The 14,514-nt window shown below is 47.2% G+C and overlaps 1 long non-coding RNA gene across 1 annotated transcript; it reads right to left on the minus strand.

Moving 5' to 3' along the window:
• Window positions 1-8,739: 8,739 nt before the first annotated feature.
• On the minus strand, window positions 8,740-13,249 carry LOC140623213 (uncharacterized). Its single transcript, XR_012022875.1, has 2 exons — window positions 13,117-13,249; window positions 8,740-10,465 (listed from the first exon to the last, which is right to left on the minus strand). It is a non-coding gene; the product is annotated as an uncharacterized lncRNA (long non-coding RNA).
• Between the last annotated feature and the right edge of the window lie 1,265 nt (window positions 13,250-14,514).

Here is a 14,514-nt window from a genome sequence, read left to right on the forward strand (position 1 = left end):
CACATCGGGCTCCTTGCATGGAGCCTGCTTCTCCCTCTGCCTGTGTCTCTGCCTCTCTCTCTCTCTCTCTCTCTCTGTGTGTGTCTCTCATGAATAAATAAATAAATGAAATCTTAAAAAAAAAAAAAAGGAAAGTAGAGGTCAACACATTCTTGGGAAACATGCCGATTGGCTATTTACAGAACCCGGCATGGGGATGAGACTGGGTGTTCAAACGTGGTCAAGTCAGGGGTGTGGCAGCTGAGCAGAGAGGCTGGGGGTTTGGGACCCAGCGTCCCCAAAGCCCGTCTGTGCACATGTTGTTGGATGCAGGATGGATTGCCTCTGCTCTGTCCCCCAGGGCCTTCCACGAAGCCTCCTGAGGTAGGTCTCAGAATGGCCTGCTGGTGAAGAAGGGGTACCACGTGCTTAGCCCCTTCCGATCCAGGGTTGCCCGCGGGGTGTTCATGTCATGCTGCATTTGTGTTACACCAAGGGGCTTCCTGTGGGCATCTCGCCTCCCAGGCAGGGATTGGCGGTGGGGAGAGAGGGGAGGACCCAAATGGGACTTAGGCAGGTGCACTTTCACAAAACTGAGCAGAGCTGGGGTGCAACTGGTGACCGCGGGGCCAGCTGGGGTAAGAAATGCAGCAGAGGGGACTTGAAGTGGTGCCCTGAGGTGATGGGTATAAGCTGCTGAAAAGGGTGAGAGTGGGAGCCAATTAACAGTCGTGGGGGCCTGTGAATTCAGGCCCGTGCAAGGGGGGAGGTGTAAGGAGGAACTCACTTCAGTTCCTGAAAGGAGCCTTGTTCTGTCCTGCCCCGAGGCCCGTGCAGAGGCTGTTCCTTCGGCTTGGGTGCTCTTCCCCACCCCGCCTTCCTCGGCCACTTGGTTCTGCTCACCCTTCCGCTCTGATCCCAGACGGCGCTGCCCTAAGCTGGCACCTCTGTGGTTGGCTTGGAAGGAGCCTTACTGGAATGGTATCTTTGCAACACCATCGGTATTTAAAACATTGTATTGACTTGTGTGATTATTTCACGGGTGTTTCCTTTCCCGGACTGTCATCTTCAAGCAAGGCATCCTGGCATGCCTCGCAAGGACGAGGGTCGGAGCTTTTGCCAACCTGTTCCTGCAGGGCTGCTCCTTCCAAGCTTGCATTGCCCTACCTTCCCGGGGCTCTGTGCCTTGGCCTCTCTGTGCTCAGGCCAGTTTCCCTGCGGGGCCCTCTCCACATATCCCCAGGGCCATATCCTACTGACTTGGCCACGTTGGGCCAAGATGTGATCTCCTTCAGAGGGCTTCCTTACGTTACTGTCTCCGGGTTGGGGGAAAAAAAAAAGCCCCCCTCTCGCCCTGTCTCCCTCCCTCTTCCCTGCTGCTGCTCACCCCCCACCCCACCTCCGGCCTGCCTCCCATCATGCCCTCTCTGTCCCCAGCCCCGAGAGCTTGCTGCCAGCTTGTCTTCACTGCTGAATTCCACTGGGTGCTCCTTGAGGGCAGGCGACACGCCACATGCAATTCTGTGTCTTTTCCCATCCCCACTGCCATATCTGGCATGAACCCAGGTGACTCACAAGGCAGCCGGAGTCCCCGAGCCTGGGAAACCTGAAAGACCCAGACAGAAGCAACCCTCGTTTCAGCCCCCAGGGAACATGAAGCCTCTAAGATGCAAATTCCTGCACGTTGTCCCCCCACCCAGCTTAGGCTCCAGACTCCTGCCTCCGTGTGATCTACTTTTCCTCTCAGCTGTTCCCTTCTCTGTTCCCCGGAGCTGACCCAAACTTCAGGCGAGGTCTTTCTGTTTGGTCTCCCACTCCAAGGTCGCTGGGGCAGCAGGAACTTTCCTGAAGATACAGCCGGTGGTATCTCACCGTGCTCCTGGCAGTGAGAGCCTCAGTGAGGTGTCACCTTATGCATTTTACATTTTTATTTATTTTTTTAATAAGTTCTGCTAGCCTTCATGCTATTGGCGGCTCCCCTCCCACCCTCTGCCCTCTGGGCCCAGGCCCTTCCACTCCGGAGTAAACAAACCCGGTTACAGCCATTCCAGGCTGGCTGTGCAGGGGTCAAAGCCAGGTGGGTTCTCAGCAAACCAGGGGCTGGTCTGCCCCGAAGCCAGGCCTCAGCTGAAAGGGAGGCTTATGGGGGAGCCCAGAGGCCCCTCCATGGTCCTTCGGGGATTCTGAAAGATTCTGAAAGCCCTGTCTTGGTAAGTCTGGCCTCCCTGCCTCTCCCGCCCAAGGGGCCGTCTCTCTTCTGGAGTCAGCTCCAGCAGGGCCTGGCATGGCTTCATCCCGTGGCTTGGAGTCAGATCCCAAACAAACCGCCTTTCTGAGAGAGACAAATACCCTGGAACCCACTAATCTCCTTCTCTAGCGGCATCATGTTGCTCACTGTGATCTTAATCTCCCCTGGCAGGCTGTGCTGGAAAAAGTATCCAGGGGAAACCGGATCTTCCCGAGCAAAGCCAGGGCCGTCTCCCCTCCCACCCCCTTGCCCCACCGGGTGTGCCCCGCCAGGCAGGAGAGCGCCTCCCGGGGCCTGCACCCAGCCCCAGCCCAGCCCACAGCAGCCCAACGATGGGGCGCTCACGGGGGCCCGTGCTGTGCCTTCCCCTTAGTCTCTGGGCCCTGGGGCTCCGGGAAGGGTCTCCAGCTCACACCAGCTCTGTGGGGGAAGAGGATGTGTGCCGAGGAGGCAAGGACTGGGTTTTGGGAGCAGAGCAGCTGGGGTTGCACTCCCGCTCCGTCAACAGGGTAGGTCATCATGAACCTGGCTCTGTGACCTCTGGTGAGTCTTCCAACCATTCTGGGCCTCAGTGTGCGCCTCTGTAACCTGGGCATGATGACACTGCTGCAGCCTCACAAAGTATAAGTAAGAGCAGGTTTGGAAAACACTCTATGAACCTCAAGTAGCTGTTCCATTGCTGGTCGTTAATGGTCCCAACTCGCTGTGTGACCTTGGGAAAGTCACTTCCCTCTCTGGACCTCAGTTTCCTTTTTTTTTTTTTTTTCTTTTTAAAGATTTTGTTTATTTATTCATGAGAGACACACAGAGAGAGAGGCAGGGACATACGCAGAGGGAGAAGCAGGCTCCCTGCGGGGAGCCCGATACGGGACTCGATTCCAGGACCCTGGGATCACGCCCTGAGCCAAAGGGAGATGCTCAACCACTGAGCCACCCAGGTGTGCCTCAGTTTCCTGATGTATGAAGCTGAGCTCAAGGAGGGTCTTTCCCTTGGACTACACGGTAATGTAACTTTCATATCAACTTCATCAGGCCGTCACCTAATTAAGCTGTGACATATATAACAAAATTGTGCCCATTCTCATGAGCTATTAATATACAATGAAATGAATTTTGACAACATGTACATCACAATCACGATTCACGTCCATCTCCCTAGAAAGTTCTCTCACGCCCCTTGGCAGTCATCTGCCCTCTGCTCCTAGAGCTAGAGTGTCACATGATGGAATCCTACAGATAAACTCGGTCGTGTCTGGTTTCTTCCAGAAGTCAGTGTGATGTCTGTGAGATTCACGCAGGCCGTTGGGCGTATCTGTCGTCTGTGCCTTCGTAAGGCTGAAGAGTGTTGCACTGCAAGGATAGAACACAATTTGTTCCTGCACTCAACCTGCTGTTGGGCATGTGGGCTGTTTTTGGCTTTTTTCCAGTTTTTGGCGATTATGAATAAAGCTCCTATGAACATCCGTGTACAGGTTTTTGTTTGAACATCAGGCTTCATTTCTCCAGAGTAAATACCGGGGAGGGTGACTGCTGAGTCATGTGCTAAGTATGTGTTTAACTTTGTAAGAAACTGCCGCACTGTTTTCCGGAGTGGTTGGACCGCTCTGCATTCCCACCAGAAGTGCATGGGGCCTCCAGGTGCTCCCGCTGTGGACTCATTGATCCTGTCTGTCCGGGGTTCCTTCCTCCTACTGGCCTCTAGTCCCTGCCACTGCCCGGGGCCCACGGCAGGCCCATGCCTCCTGTCCTCCCCGCTCTCCCACCCTCTCTGACCCACACTCAGGCCTGGCTTAGGCCAACAGCCTGCGGGGAGGGGGTCCAGGGAGACAGGAACACTCCGGTTCCACTTTGTTAGGGGCTTGGCTGGAGATGGGATTTCAAATACAGCCTTTCAGCTCAGCGAAGCAGATAGATTGGAGCCTTTGAGAGTCACTGGCTTCTGCGGGGCCAAGAATTTTGTTTTGCTCACTTTAATGGTTCTTTTCTACTTATTCAGGTCTAGGCTCCTGTATCACCTTCTTGGAGAGGGCTTTCCTGGTCACCAGGCCCAGAACCAGATTTTGTGGGGCCTGCCCGAAGCGTATTTAATTTTTGGGACAGTGCTCTTTAGGGAAAAGAATCTGTGGTTGAGGATGCACAATTTGGTAGGGAGGTACTTAGAATGGGAACAAGAATGGACCTGACTATGCAAAAAGCCTTGAAGCTTAAGCCTTATTATAAACTTGGGGTAAGTCCATTTCTATCTTTCCCACTAAATGAAACAGATACTGTCTCTCTGGTCTACCTCGTGCCTTGGTTTCTTTTCCTTGACTGTGTCAATGATGTCACATTCTTTCTCTCTCTTCGTTCACGGTTTTTTCCCACTGGAATGCAGTCTCTCTGACGATGAGGGGGGTGTTGATTCACAGCTGTATCCCCAGCACGCAGAACAGTACCTGGTACACAATGAAAACTCAGTAAGTATTGACCAAACAGAGAAATAAAAGCTTTCCCAGGGCCACTGGCTTTCTACTTGTGTGAGATGGAGTTTTATTTTTATTTTATTTTATTATTTTTTGAGATGGAGTTTTAAAAGTGAATCATCATGTAGAAAAATAGGAGACTCATATTGAGGATGCACAGAAATGACAAAGGCCCCTTGCTCTAACATTTACTGAGCACCTGCTACTGGCCACTTTCTACACATTGTTATCTTAAGGACTCTCAGCAACCCTCGAGAATGGAGGTGGACACTGTTATCCCCATTTTGCAAGAAACTGAGGTACAGTAGGCTGAGGTCATCTGACTAAGCATCACATTGCCAGTGAAGAGGCAGCTGGGATGCCCACCTATGTTTGTCCTTTCTCCTGCTCCACAGTCCCTTTGGGCAAGGCCCGTCTCCAACCTCTGAGCCCCCTCAGGAGGGAGGGGTCTCCAAGTGTCAAGTCCTCAGAGCTGAACCCAGGCGGAGCAAGGTTCCAGGCTCTGGGGAGAGAAAAGAGAAGCTCAGTGCACCTGCCAAGCAATTGCCCTGCCCTCGGCAGCTCGGACATGTCAGCCTGGAATGGCACCATGTTTGCTGTTAAACAAAGGCACGGGGACCGGGCCCCAAAGGGCATGCGTTGTGATTTAAAGAAGAGAGTCCTGGGAGCCCAGAAATACTTCCTGCCCCAGATCACAGAAATTCCACCTATTCCCACCTTTGGGATCTTGGGTGAGCAGCTGTACCCGTCTGTGTCAACGTGTCCTCCTTCCCTCCCGTAGACCTGGGTGCAAAACTCTTCCCAGCTTGACATGAGGATTAATTAAAGTTATGGCATATGAAAGCATTGAACACCTGTGAATTTGCTCCCCACCCTGGCTTTTATTAAAAGATCTTGAGCTTCTGGCTAATGTCAGTCTGGTAATTCTTCGTTGCCCCTGCTGGGAACACTGACATTGGCCCAAGCTCACCATCAGGCGTCATCGTCATCTCAGGGTCATTGTTTCGGTCACAAGCAGCCTTTTATTTAGCATCTACTGTGTGCCAGGCACTACGCATCCATCATCTCTCTCTTTCTCCAGAACCCTGCAAAGCTAAGTTTCTTATTCCCATTTTGCTGACAGAGACACAGAGGCTCCTCGGATAGCAAGCATTGCAGCTGAGATGTAGAGCATGGGTCTTGCTTCACTTCCCAGGTCACTTCTCTCCTGTCTTTCTTCCTACTCTTGACTCTAACCCCAAAGTGTTATGTGAGTTTACTTGGAAATCACCTAATATTTGCTTATTGAGGGCCCACTCTCACCGTGTGGGGCAGGGGCCACACCAGGACCCAGAGACAGGCTGGCCTCATCCTTGCCTTCAAGGAGCCCTGAGGGTAGCTGAGGACACAGACTGGGGGGGAAGGGAGGGATTCTGAGATCCTGCGGCCAGTGGGTTGGTTGCAATGCTGTGGGGGACCCGCTCATGCTGGGGAGGCAGAGAGCCCAGCAAGGTCAGTGACCCACACGAGACCCAGGGGCACACAGCCAGTGTTGTGTGACTGTGATTGTGTGTACACGCACCAGTGTGATGTACTCATGACCAAGAGTGACAAGATGGACTTGTTGCCTCAATTCATGGGGTATGCAGTGCCCCCGACTGTACTGAGTCTCAATTTCCACTTCAAAGGAAGCACTTTTAATTCATCTTTCAAATGAGAGCTTTTTTTAAAAATTTTTTATTTATTTATTCATGAGAGACACAGAGAGAGAGAGTCAGAGACACAGGCAGAGGGCAAAGCAGGCTCCCCATGGGGAGCCTGATGCGGGACTCGATCCCAGGACCCCGGGATCATGACCTGAGTCTAAGGTAGACGTTCAACCACTGAGCCACCCAGGTGCCCCAGCTTTTTATTTTTTAATTGAGCTGCCATTGACATACATTATATTAGTTTCAGGTGTACAGCGTGATTTAATATTTGTATATGTTGCAAAATGATCACAATAAGTAGTTCACCATACGTTTATAGGATTTCTTTTTCTTATGATGAGAACTTTGAAGATTTACTCTCTTATCAACTTTCAAACGTGCCATCTGATGTTATTAGTGTAGTTGCCATGCTGTACATTACGTGCTGTTTTATAGCTTAAAGTTTGAACCTTTGACCCCCTTGACCCACTTAGCTCCCCATGTCCTACCCCCTGCCCCTGGTAACCACCAATCTGTTCTCTGTATCTGTGAGCTTCATTTTTATTTATCAATTTTTTTAATAAATGAGAGCTTTGATGTAAGCATGGGGCTCTCGGCGGGAGCTTGTTGATAGCAATTTGGCATTAAAAAAAATTTAACCAAGAGATGAAATGTTTACAATGAAAGTCTTTTTTTAAAAAAAAACAACTTTTTTTTTTTTTTTTTTGAGAGTGAGCAAGAGTGGGGGAAGGGCAGAGGGAGAAGCAAACTCCCTGCCAATCAGGGAGCCAGGCAGGTGGGACTTGATCCCATGACTCTGGGATCATGACCTGAACCAAAAGCAGATGCTTAACCAACTGAGCCACCCAGGCATCCCACAATGGAAGTCCTTTTGATACTTATTTAAGAAGCAGACTTCTAAAAATATGCATATAGTTTTAACTTTTTGTTATGGAATTTGAAAAACATACATTAAAAATAGAGAAAATAGTATAATGAACCCCCTGTGTATCCAGAACCTAACTTCAACGGTTATTAGCATTTGGTCATTTCTTGAATAATTGGATTCTTGGGGTGCTTGGGTGGCTCAGTCCGTTAAGCATCTGACTTGATTTTCAGATCAGGTCATGATCTCAGGATCTCGAGTTCAAGCCCCATGTCAGTTCCATGCTCAGCAGGGACTCTATTTGAGTTCTTTTTTTCCTCCTCCCCTCCCTGCTCAAATAAATAATTCTTAAAAAAAAAAAAAAAGGATCCTTGATGAGTGAAATACATTAGAATTTTGCAAAACATTTAATGTGATTCATTGAATGCCTATTGTTTTTCTCTGATGAAAGAAGTAAGCACAATTTAAAAATATATCCTGTGTTTGTTGAAGAGGTTATAAAAACATGTGCGTCCTCCCCGCCTATGGAGCTCTAAGGGTGCCTGGTAAAGAATTCAGATTCCTAGGCTGTAGAGAGTCTGGGCAGGGAAACATCTCACTGGTCTGTCTCTCGCAGACCTGACATCCTGTGGTTTTCTTATCTGCAGAGAGAAAAAGCCCATTTATAACTTTTCTACTCGGGTCTTAAATGTGGTGGCAAACATTCAGGAATGTGTTTGCTTGGAGATCCTAGCCCTGGGAGATTCACTTAGAAAACAAGGCCTCCTTGTCTCCTGTTCTGACTTCTGGGACATACTTTAATGAATTGCCCTCAAACCCAAATTGGCTCCAGCCTAACCCACAAACAGCTGTTGTACCCTGAGGAAAAAGCCTAAACCTGAGGGTGGGAAAAGTAAACCTTAGCTCTGCACCCATTAGCTGTGTGGTCTTGAGAAAGTTGCTTTCCCTCTCTGGGTTTTCACTGCCCCATCTATAAATGGACTTTCATCTGGGTCGTCTCTGTGGCCTCTATAACTGAGTGACCATGGGCTCTGGCCAGGGGCAGGGAAGGAGTATTAAACACCACACGTGACGTGGTCGGTGCGCACACTTGTCCATTTATGCTGGAGTGTACTTTGAAAAGATGAACAGCTTTTTTTGAAGTTTACTGGAGGCTGTGCAGGTAACAAGAGTGATCCAGATGTCAGCTGAAGGCACTTAAGGTCTAGATCAGAGCATCTTAGATCCTCATCCTGCAGCCCCTCCACCTCTTCAGAGAATTCCACTTATCCCCGAGGGACCCCCTGTTCCGAAGGTGCAGATCCAGGGATGCTCTCAATCTTTACCCCACATGGCCCATTGCTCCATCTCTACTCCCAAGAGAGAGCCCCACACGCAAAAATCCAGGAATATGCATCGATGACCAATGATGAATGATCCTACCCAGGGAGGGGCCACACTGAGCATCACTCGATGGTGATTTAGAATCGCTTGGTGGTCTTTCTTCTTCTTTCTTTCTTTTTTTTTTTTTTAAAGATTTTATTTATTTATTTATAAGAGACACACAGAGAGAGGCAGAGACACAGGCAGGGGGAGAAGGTGGCTCCCTGCAAGGAGCCCAATGTGGGACTTGATCCCAGGACCACGGGATCATGACCTGAGTCTAAGGCAGATGCTCAAACACTGAGCCACCCAGGCACCCTCTTTCTTATTTTCAAACTGACTTGCCTCCTTGCCCCCGGCTGCCCCACCTTCCCCCACTTAGTGGTTTCTTTCTCTCCTTGCCCTTTCTGATCCTCTCCCCTCCCTCCCTGGGTTGTCTAAATGCTCTTCCTTCCATTGGGCATAGCAGCTCCCAGCTCCTTCAGCCCACAAGTGCTCACGCCCAAACCTGTCCGGGTGCACTCCAGGCTGAGAGAACTTCCACTTTATAGGATCGAACTTCCATGGGAAGGTGTCATCATAAAGATTTTTTAAAAAGCTTTACAAGGGGACAGCCCTGACACTGCTTGGGCAAGGGCTGAGTCATTGTCCACGAGACAGCCCTGTGCTGTCTTTCGGACAAACCTGCCTACGAGAACATTCAGTAGCATTTGATACTGCGTCTTCTTCCCTGGCTGTGTCCAACTTTACTCTCCCAGTTGTCCTCTTTCCTCTGCAATCCAGGCTCCTTCTTCTTGGCTGATTCTCTGGGCCATGTAGGAAAGTGGAGGAGTTTGGCTTTGAGCATCTGTGGAATGGGCTCCTCCTGGGGTGGGGCCGGGTGAGGTTCTCTCCTACTGCAGTTCTCCCATGATGAACCCAGCAGGCTGGAGCTCCTGGATCTTTGGGTTCAACTGGCGAATGACAGTTCTCCCGTGATGAACCCAATAGCCTGGAGCTCCTGGATCTTTGGGTTCAACTGTATAGAAAACAAAAGAGTAGGGAACGGGGACCGTGGATGTGTGGCGGCACCCAAGCTTTGAGTACAGACACTTGCACACTGACGCACTTTGCCAGGGGGATCCATGTGGATGAGAAGGGCCCGAGTAAGGAGAGCTCGTTTAAGGAAGACGGAGCAAATCCAATGACCAAGGCACGGTGGCTGAGAAGCTGGCATGTCTGGTGAACCATGAACAATCCTGCGAGGCTGGTTTGGAAAGGGCGGTGGGATGATAAGTGATGTTTGGGTGAGCTCAGCGAGGGCATTTGGGCTTTGTTTGTAGGCCGTGGTCATCAGAGGGTTTTAAGTAGTCAAGTGACGATGTCAGGCGTGCCTCTTAGAAAGATGCCTTTGGCTGCTGGATGCCCCCCTCCCCCACCCGGGGGGGGCCAGTAGGGAGCAGGGAGGCCCTTGAAGTGTCTGCTGCCTTATCTGGGCCAAAAGATGGCAGAGAATTGTCAGGGCAGATCGAAAGGAGTAGATACTACATGCCCCATGGAGGTGGCCTACATGAAGCAACGTGAGAAGTATTAGGCGTGCATCTGGTACGTTTGAACTGCTGCTGAATGATTTTTATTTTTTTCCTGGCTAAATAAACCACAGCTGTAGATCTTCATTCTTGCAATAATCTTCATTTCTACTTTCTCACTCTCACAAACGGGAATGCAATGGACATTTTCGTACCCGTCTCCCTGTGCACCCAAAACTCTTTCCAGAGTGGCTACGTAGACCTGGTTTTGCTGTATTGGGAGATTTGACCATCTTCAAATCTACTTGATATTCTTAAATTCCTCTTCAAAGTCATTGTAGCAACACGCTCTCCTGTCAAAAAGCATAAAAGTTCCCTTTGCTTACGAGTGTTCTCAGACTTGCAAGATTTTGCCGATCTGATTAGGATGAATGGAATCCCTGTTGTTCCCATTCATTTCCCTGATTACTAGTGAGATTAAGTTTATTTTTAAGTTATTATTCACCATGCTGTTTTGTTCTGTTCATATGCCTTGCCCAATTCTGTTGGGTTGTTTGTCTTTCTCTCACTATTTGTTGAAGCTCTTTATATATCCTGGATACTGATCCTTTGTTCTTTAAAATATCTTTTTTGGGGGCACCTGGGTTTCTCAGTCAGTTAAGCATCCGACTCCTGATGTCAGCTCAGGTCTTGATCTCACGGTCGTGAGTTCATGCCCTCGTTGGACTCCACATACTTAAAAAAGGATATGTATGCATAAATACAATAAAATCTTTTAAATCTGTGACTTGTCTTTTCCATTTCATTTATAAAAGTCTTTTTCAGACAGAAGTTTTAAATTTTAATATATCCCAATATTTAAAATTTTTTCTTTGTTTGTAGTTACTATATCTTTACCATTTTTTAAACTAAATTGATGTTATACATTTGCATTTTTCTCCTGTGTTTTCTAAAAATGTTGATTTTTTTCACATTTAGATTTTTAATCACCTTGGATTGTGTGTTTGCGTTCAATGTGAGGAAAAGGCTTAATTTTACTTTTTTTCCCAATTAGCCATTTTTTCAGTACAATTTACAGAATAATTCATTCTTTTATTCATTATTTATCTTCATTATTTATAGAATTCATTATGCTGATGTGTAATTCTACCTCTGGTACATATTAGTTATGTTTATGGGTTTATTTCTGGGCTCTACATTCTATTGCACGGCTTGTTTATCCCTGGGGCAATACCACAGTTTTAATTACAATAGGTAGCTTTATAATAATTCCTTATTCTGCAAGTTTGTCTCTCTTATTTCCAAATTGCCTTGGCTATTGTTGGCCTTCTTTCCTCCCATATTATTTTAGGATCATCTTATAAATTCTATGAGAAAATCCTTTGAGATTTTAATTGGAATGGCATTGAACTTATAGACATAATTTGGGGGAAGTCACTGTTTTTCATGATATAGAGACATCCATTCTATGGACATGCTATATCGCTCTATTACTTAAGTCTTCTTTTATGCTTCAGTATAGTTTTACATTTTTCTCCTATAGGTCTGAGTATCTTTGTTAGATTTAATTCTAGATAACATGATTTGTCATTTTAAAGAAAACTTATCTAATGTTTTATCTCTGAGCATATTTGCTGCATACTTTATAAGAATATCCTTTATTTTTTTAAAAAGATTTATGTATTTTAGAGAGAGAGAGAGAGAGAGAGCACACAGGCAGGGGGAGGGACAGAGGGAGAGGGAGAGAATCTCAAGCAGACTCCTGCAGAGCCCAGAGCTCCACACCTTGTTCCATCTCACCACCCTGAGATCATGACCTGAGCTGAAATCAAGAGTTGGCTGCTTAACTGATTGAGGTGCTCAGGTGCCCCAAAATACCCTTTATTAAATTAAGGTCCCAGTATCCCTAATCTCTAAGAGTTTTTGTTTATTTTAGATATATATTTTAAAAGATTTTTTTTTTTTAATTTCAGTGAGAGTGTGTGGGTGAGTAGGAGGAGGAGCAGAGAGAGAGAGAATCTTCAAGCAGATTCCATGCTGAGCATGGAGCCTGACATGGGGTTTAGTCCCACCACCCATGAGACCATGACCTGAGCCAAAACCAAGATTTAGAGCCACCTAGGCACTCTCCTTCTTCTTCTTCTTCTTTTTTTTTTAGATATTTAAAAAAGATGTATTTATTTTAGAGAGAGAGAGAAAGAGAGAGATGCTTATTTTTAACATGAAGCTTTGAATTAAAATATAAATAGATTTGAATTTTGTAAAAAAATTCTTCATATAATTTTTCTTCATTTTTTTCCATTAAAATAGTGAATTACATTAGTCACTTTTTTGTGAAATTAAACCTTCCTTGCATTTTTAGGATAAGCAGCTTGTGGCCAGGCTGGCTGGCTGGCTGGCTGGATAGATATGGATAGATAGATAGATAGATAGATAGATAGATAGATAGATAGATAGATAATCATATTAATCTGCAGAGCTACCTGGGTCAGGGGTTGTAAGGGACAGAACACAGTCTTAGGAGACAGGTGTATTAAGAGGAGATTGGTGTTCTCTAGACTTCTGGAAGTCTAAAGCTGGCTCTTTCTCTACTTATAATTTTGTGCATATCTCCAAGGCCCATCCACTCCACTGGGACCTCCAGTTTGCTAAGCTTGCAGCATGGTGACATCTTGACTCCAGCTGGCCATCTGGTCCTCCTTGTCAACCCTCTGTCTGGGGGGAAAGGGCAGACTCCTTTCCCCCTCATCCCCATCTCTGTTGCCTTTGGTAAATGCGTGCTTCCTTGGCCACTGTCGGCAGAGTGCCCCTAATACAGATCTTTCTCCTTACCCTTGCTCTGCCACCAGGCAGCTCTCTGTGAACTTGCCTTTAGTGTTTTTCAGGTAGGGGTAAACCTTTAGGGCCCCGCAGGCCTGGAAACCTCTCAGGCCCCCCGGGGGTCCCCCTCAAGCCTCTCTTACTTGATTTGAAGTGAGGGGGAAGCACCTGCCTGCCCACTCACCTCCAGAAGCACCTTTCTCTCGTCCAGGCCTCTCCAGTCTGTATGTACCCTTTCGGCAGCCAGACCCGAGTGGACGTCGGTGCCAGCAGAACTGGTTTCACAGAACCCTAGCTTGCTCTGTGGAGGCCAGGTGGTTTGGCTTCTTGTTTAGGAACTGGCAAGCGTTTGGCAATTGTGCTTTGCTCTCAGTCTCTGGAGCTTTCGCTGAGGACGAGATGGAGAAAGTCCCATTTTCATATCCTGGTACACATTTTTCTAGAACTTTACTTATTTTGCCTATTTTAAAATTTATTGGCATGAGACTCCTGGGTGGCTCAGTGGTTGAGTGTCTGCCTTCAGCTCAGGTTGTGGTCCCAGGTCCGGGGATCCAGTCCCTCATTGGGCTCCCCTTGGGGAGGCTGCTTCTCCCTCTACCTCTCTCTCTCTCCCTGTGTCTCTTATGAATAAATAAATAGCATATTTAAAAAAAACAAATAAAATTTATTGGCATAGGATTGGTCACAGTGTTCTCTTAAGAGTTTAAACATCTCTACCATTTCTCTAGGTGTATCCTCTTTTGCATTCTGAATATATGTGCCTTCCCTGTTTTTTTGATCAGTCTTGCCAGAGCTTTGATTATGCGCTGGCGTTTTCAGAGAACTCGAAATTCTATTGTTTCTTTGCATTCTATTCCATTAATTTATGCTCCCTTTCTTCTCTACTTTTTAATTGTGAAGTAAATCACACATACAAAAGAGTGCATATAAACTAGGTGTATGCTTTAGGAATAATAATAAAGTGAGCAATCGTGTATTCAGGACTGATTTTAAGAGATGGAGTGCCAGGATCAGGGAGGGAAGTTTGAACACGCCCCCCTCCTCACCCCAGGGCAGCCACTATCCTAAATACTGTGTTAGTCATCTTTTTATTTTTAAAAATGGTTTTTTGACATGTCGATCCATCGCTAAAAAATTACTGTTTAGTTTAGCACTTTTAAAAGGACCCCAGGTGACCAGAATTGGGTTAACCGAAATCCTTGTTTCAAGACATACTCTTATCTTAGGTGCTTGCGTGACTTCCTCCTGTCTCCCTTTATCTCCTCCATCCATCCCTCTCACCTTCCAACTCTCTTCCTCCCCTTCCTTCCCGTCCCTTCCCCCTCTCCTTCCTTTCTTCCTTCCTTACATTTTCTTTCTTTTAACGTAATAAACACCTGTGACTCCCTTACCCAGCAAAACACAGGACCTTAATCATAGTACATATCAAGCCAGGAGGTGACTCTTCCCTAGTCCAAGTAAACATCATCCTGAATTCTATGTTCATCATTCTCTTTTTTTTTTGTTTTTTGTTTTTTTAAGATTTATTTATTTATTTGACACACACACAGAGAACATAAGCCGGGGAAGCAGCAGAGGGAGA

The sequence above is a fragment of the Canis lupus genome, chromosome 32 (genome assembly GCF_048164855.1).
Source record: "Canis lupus baileyi chromosome 32, mCanLup2.hap1, whole genome shotgun sequence".
Lineage (NCBI taxonomy): Eukaryota > Metazoa > Chordata > Mammalia > Carnivora > Canidae > Canis > Canis lupus.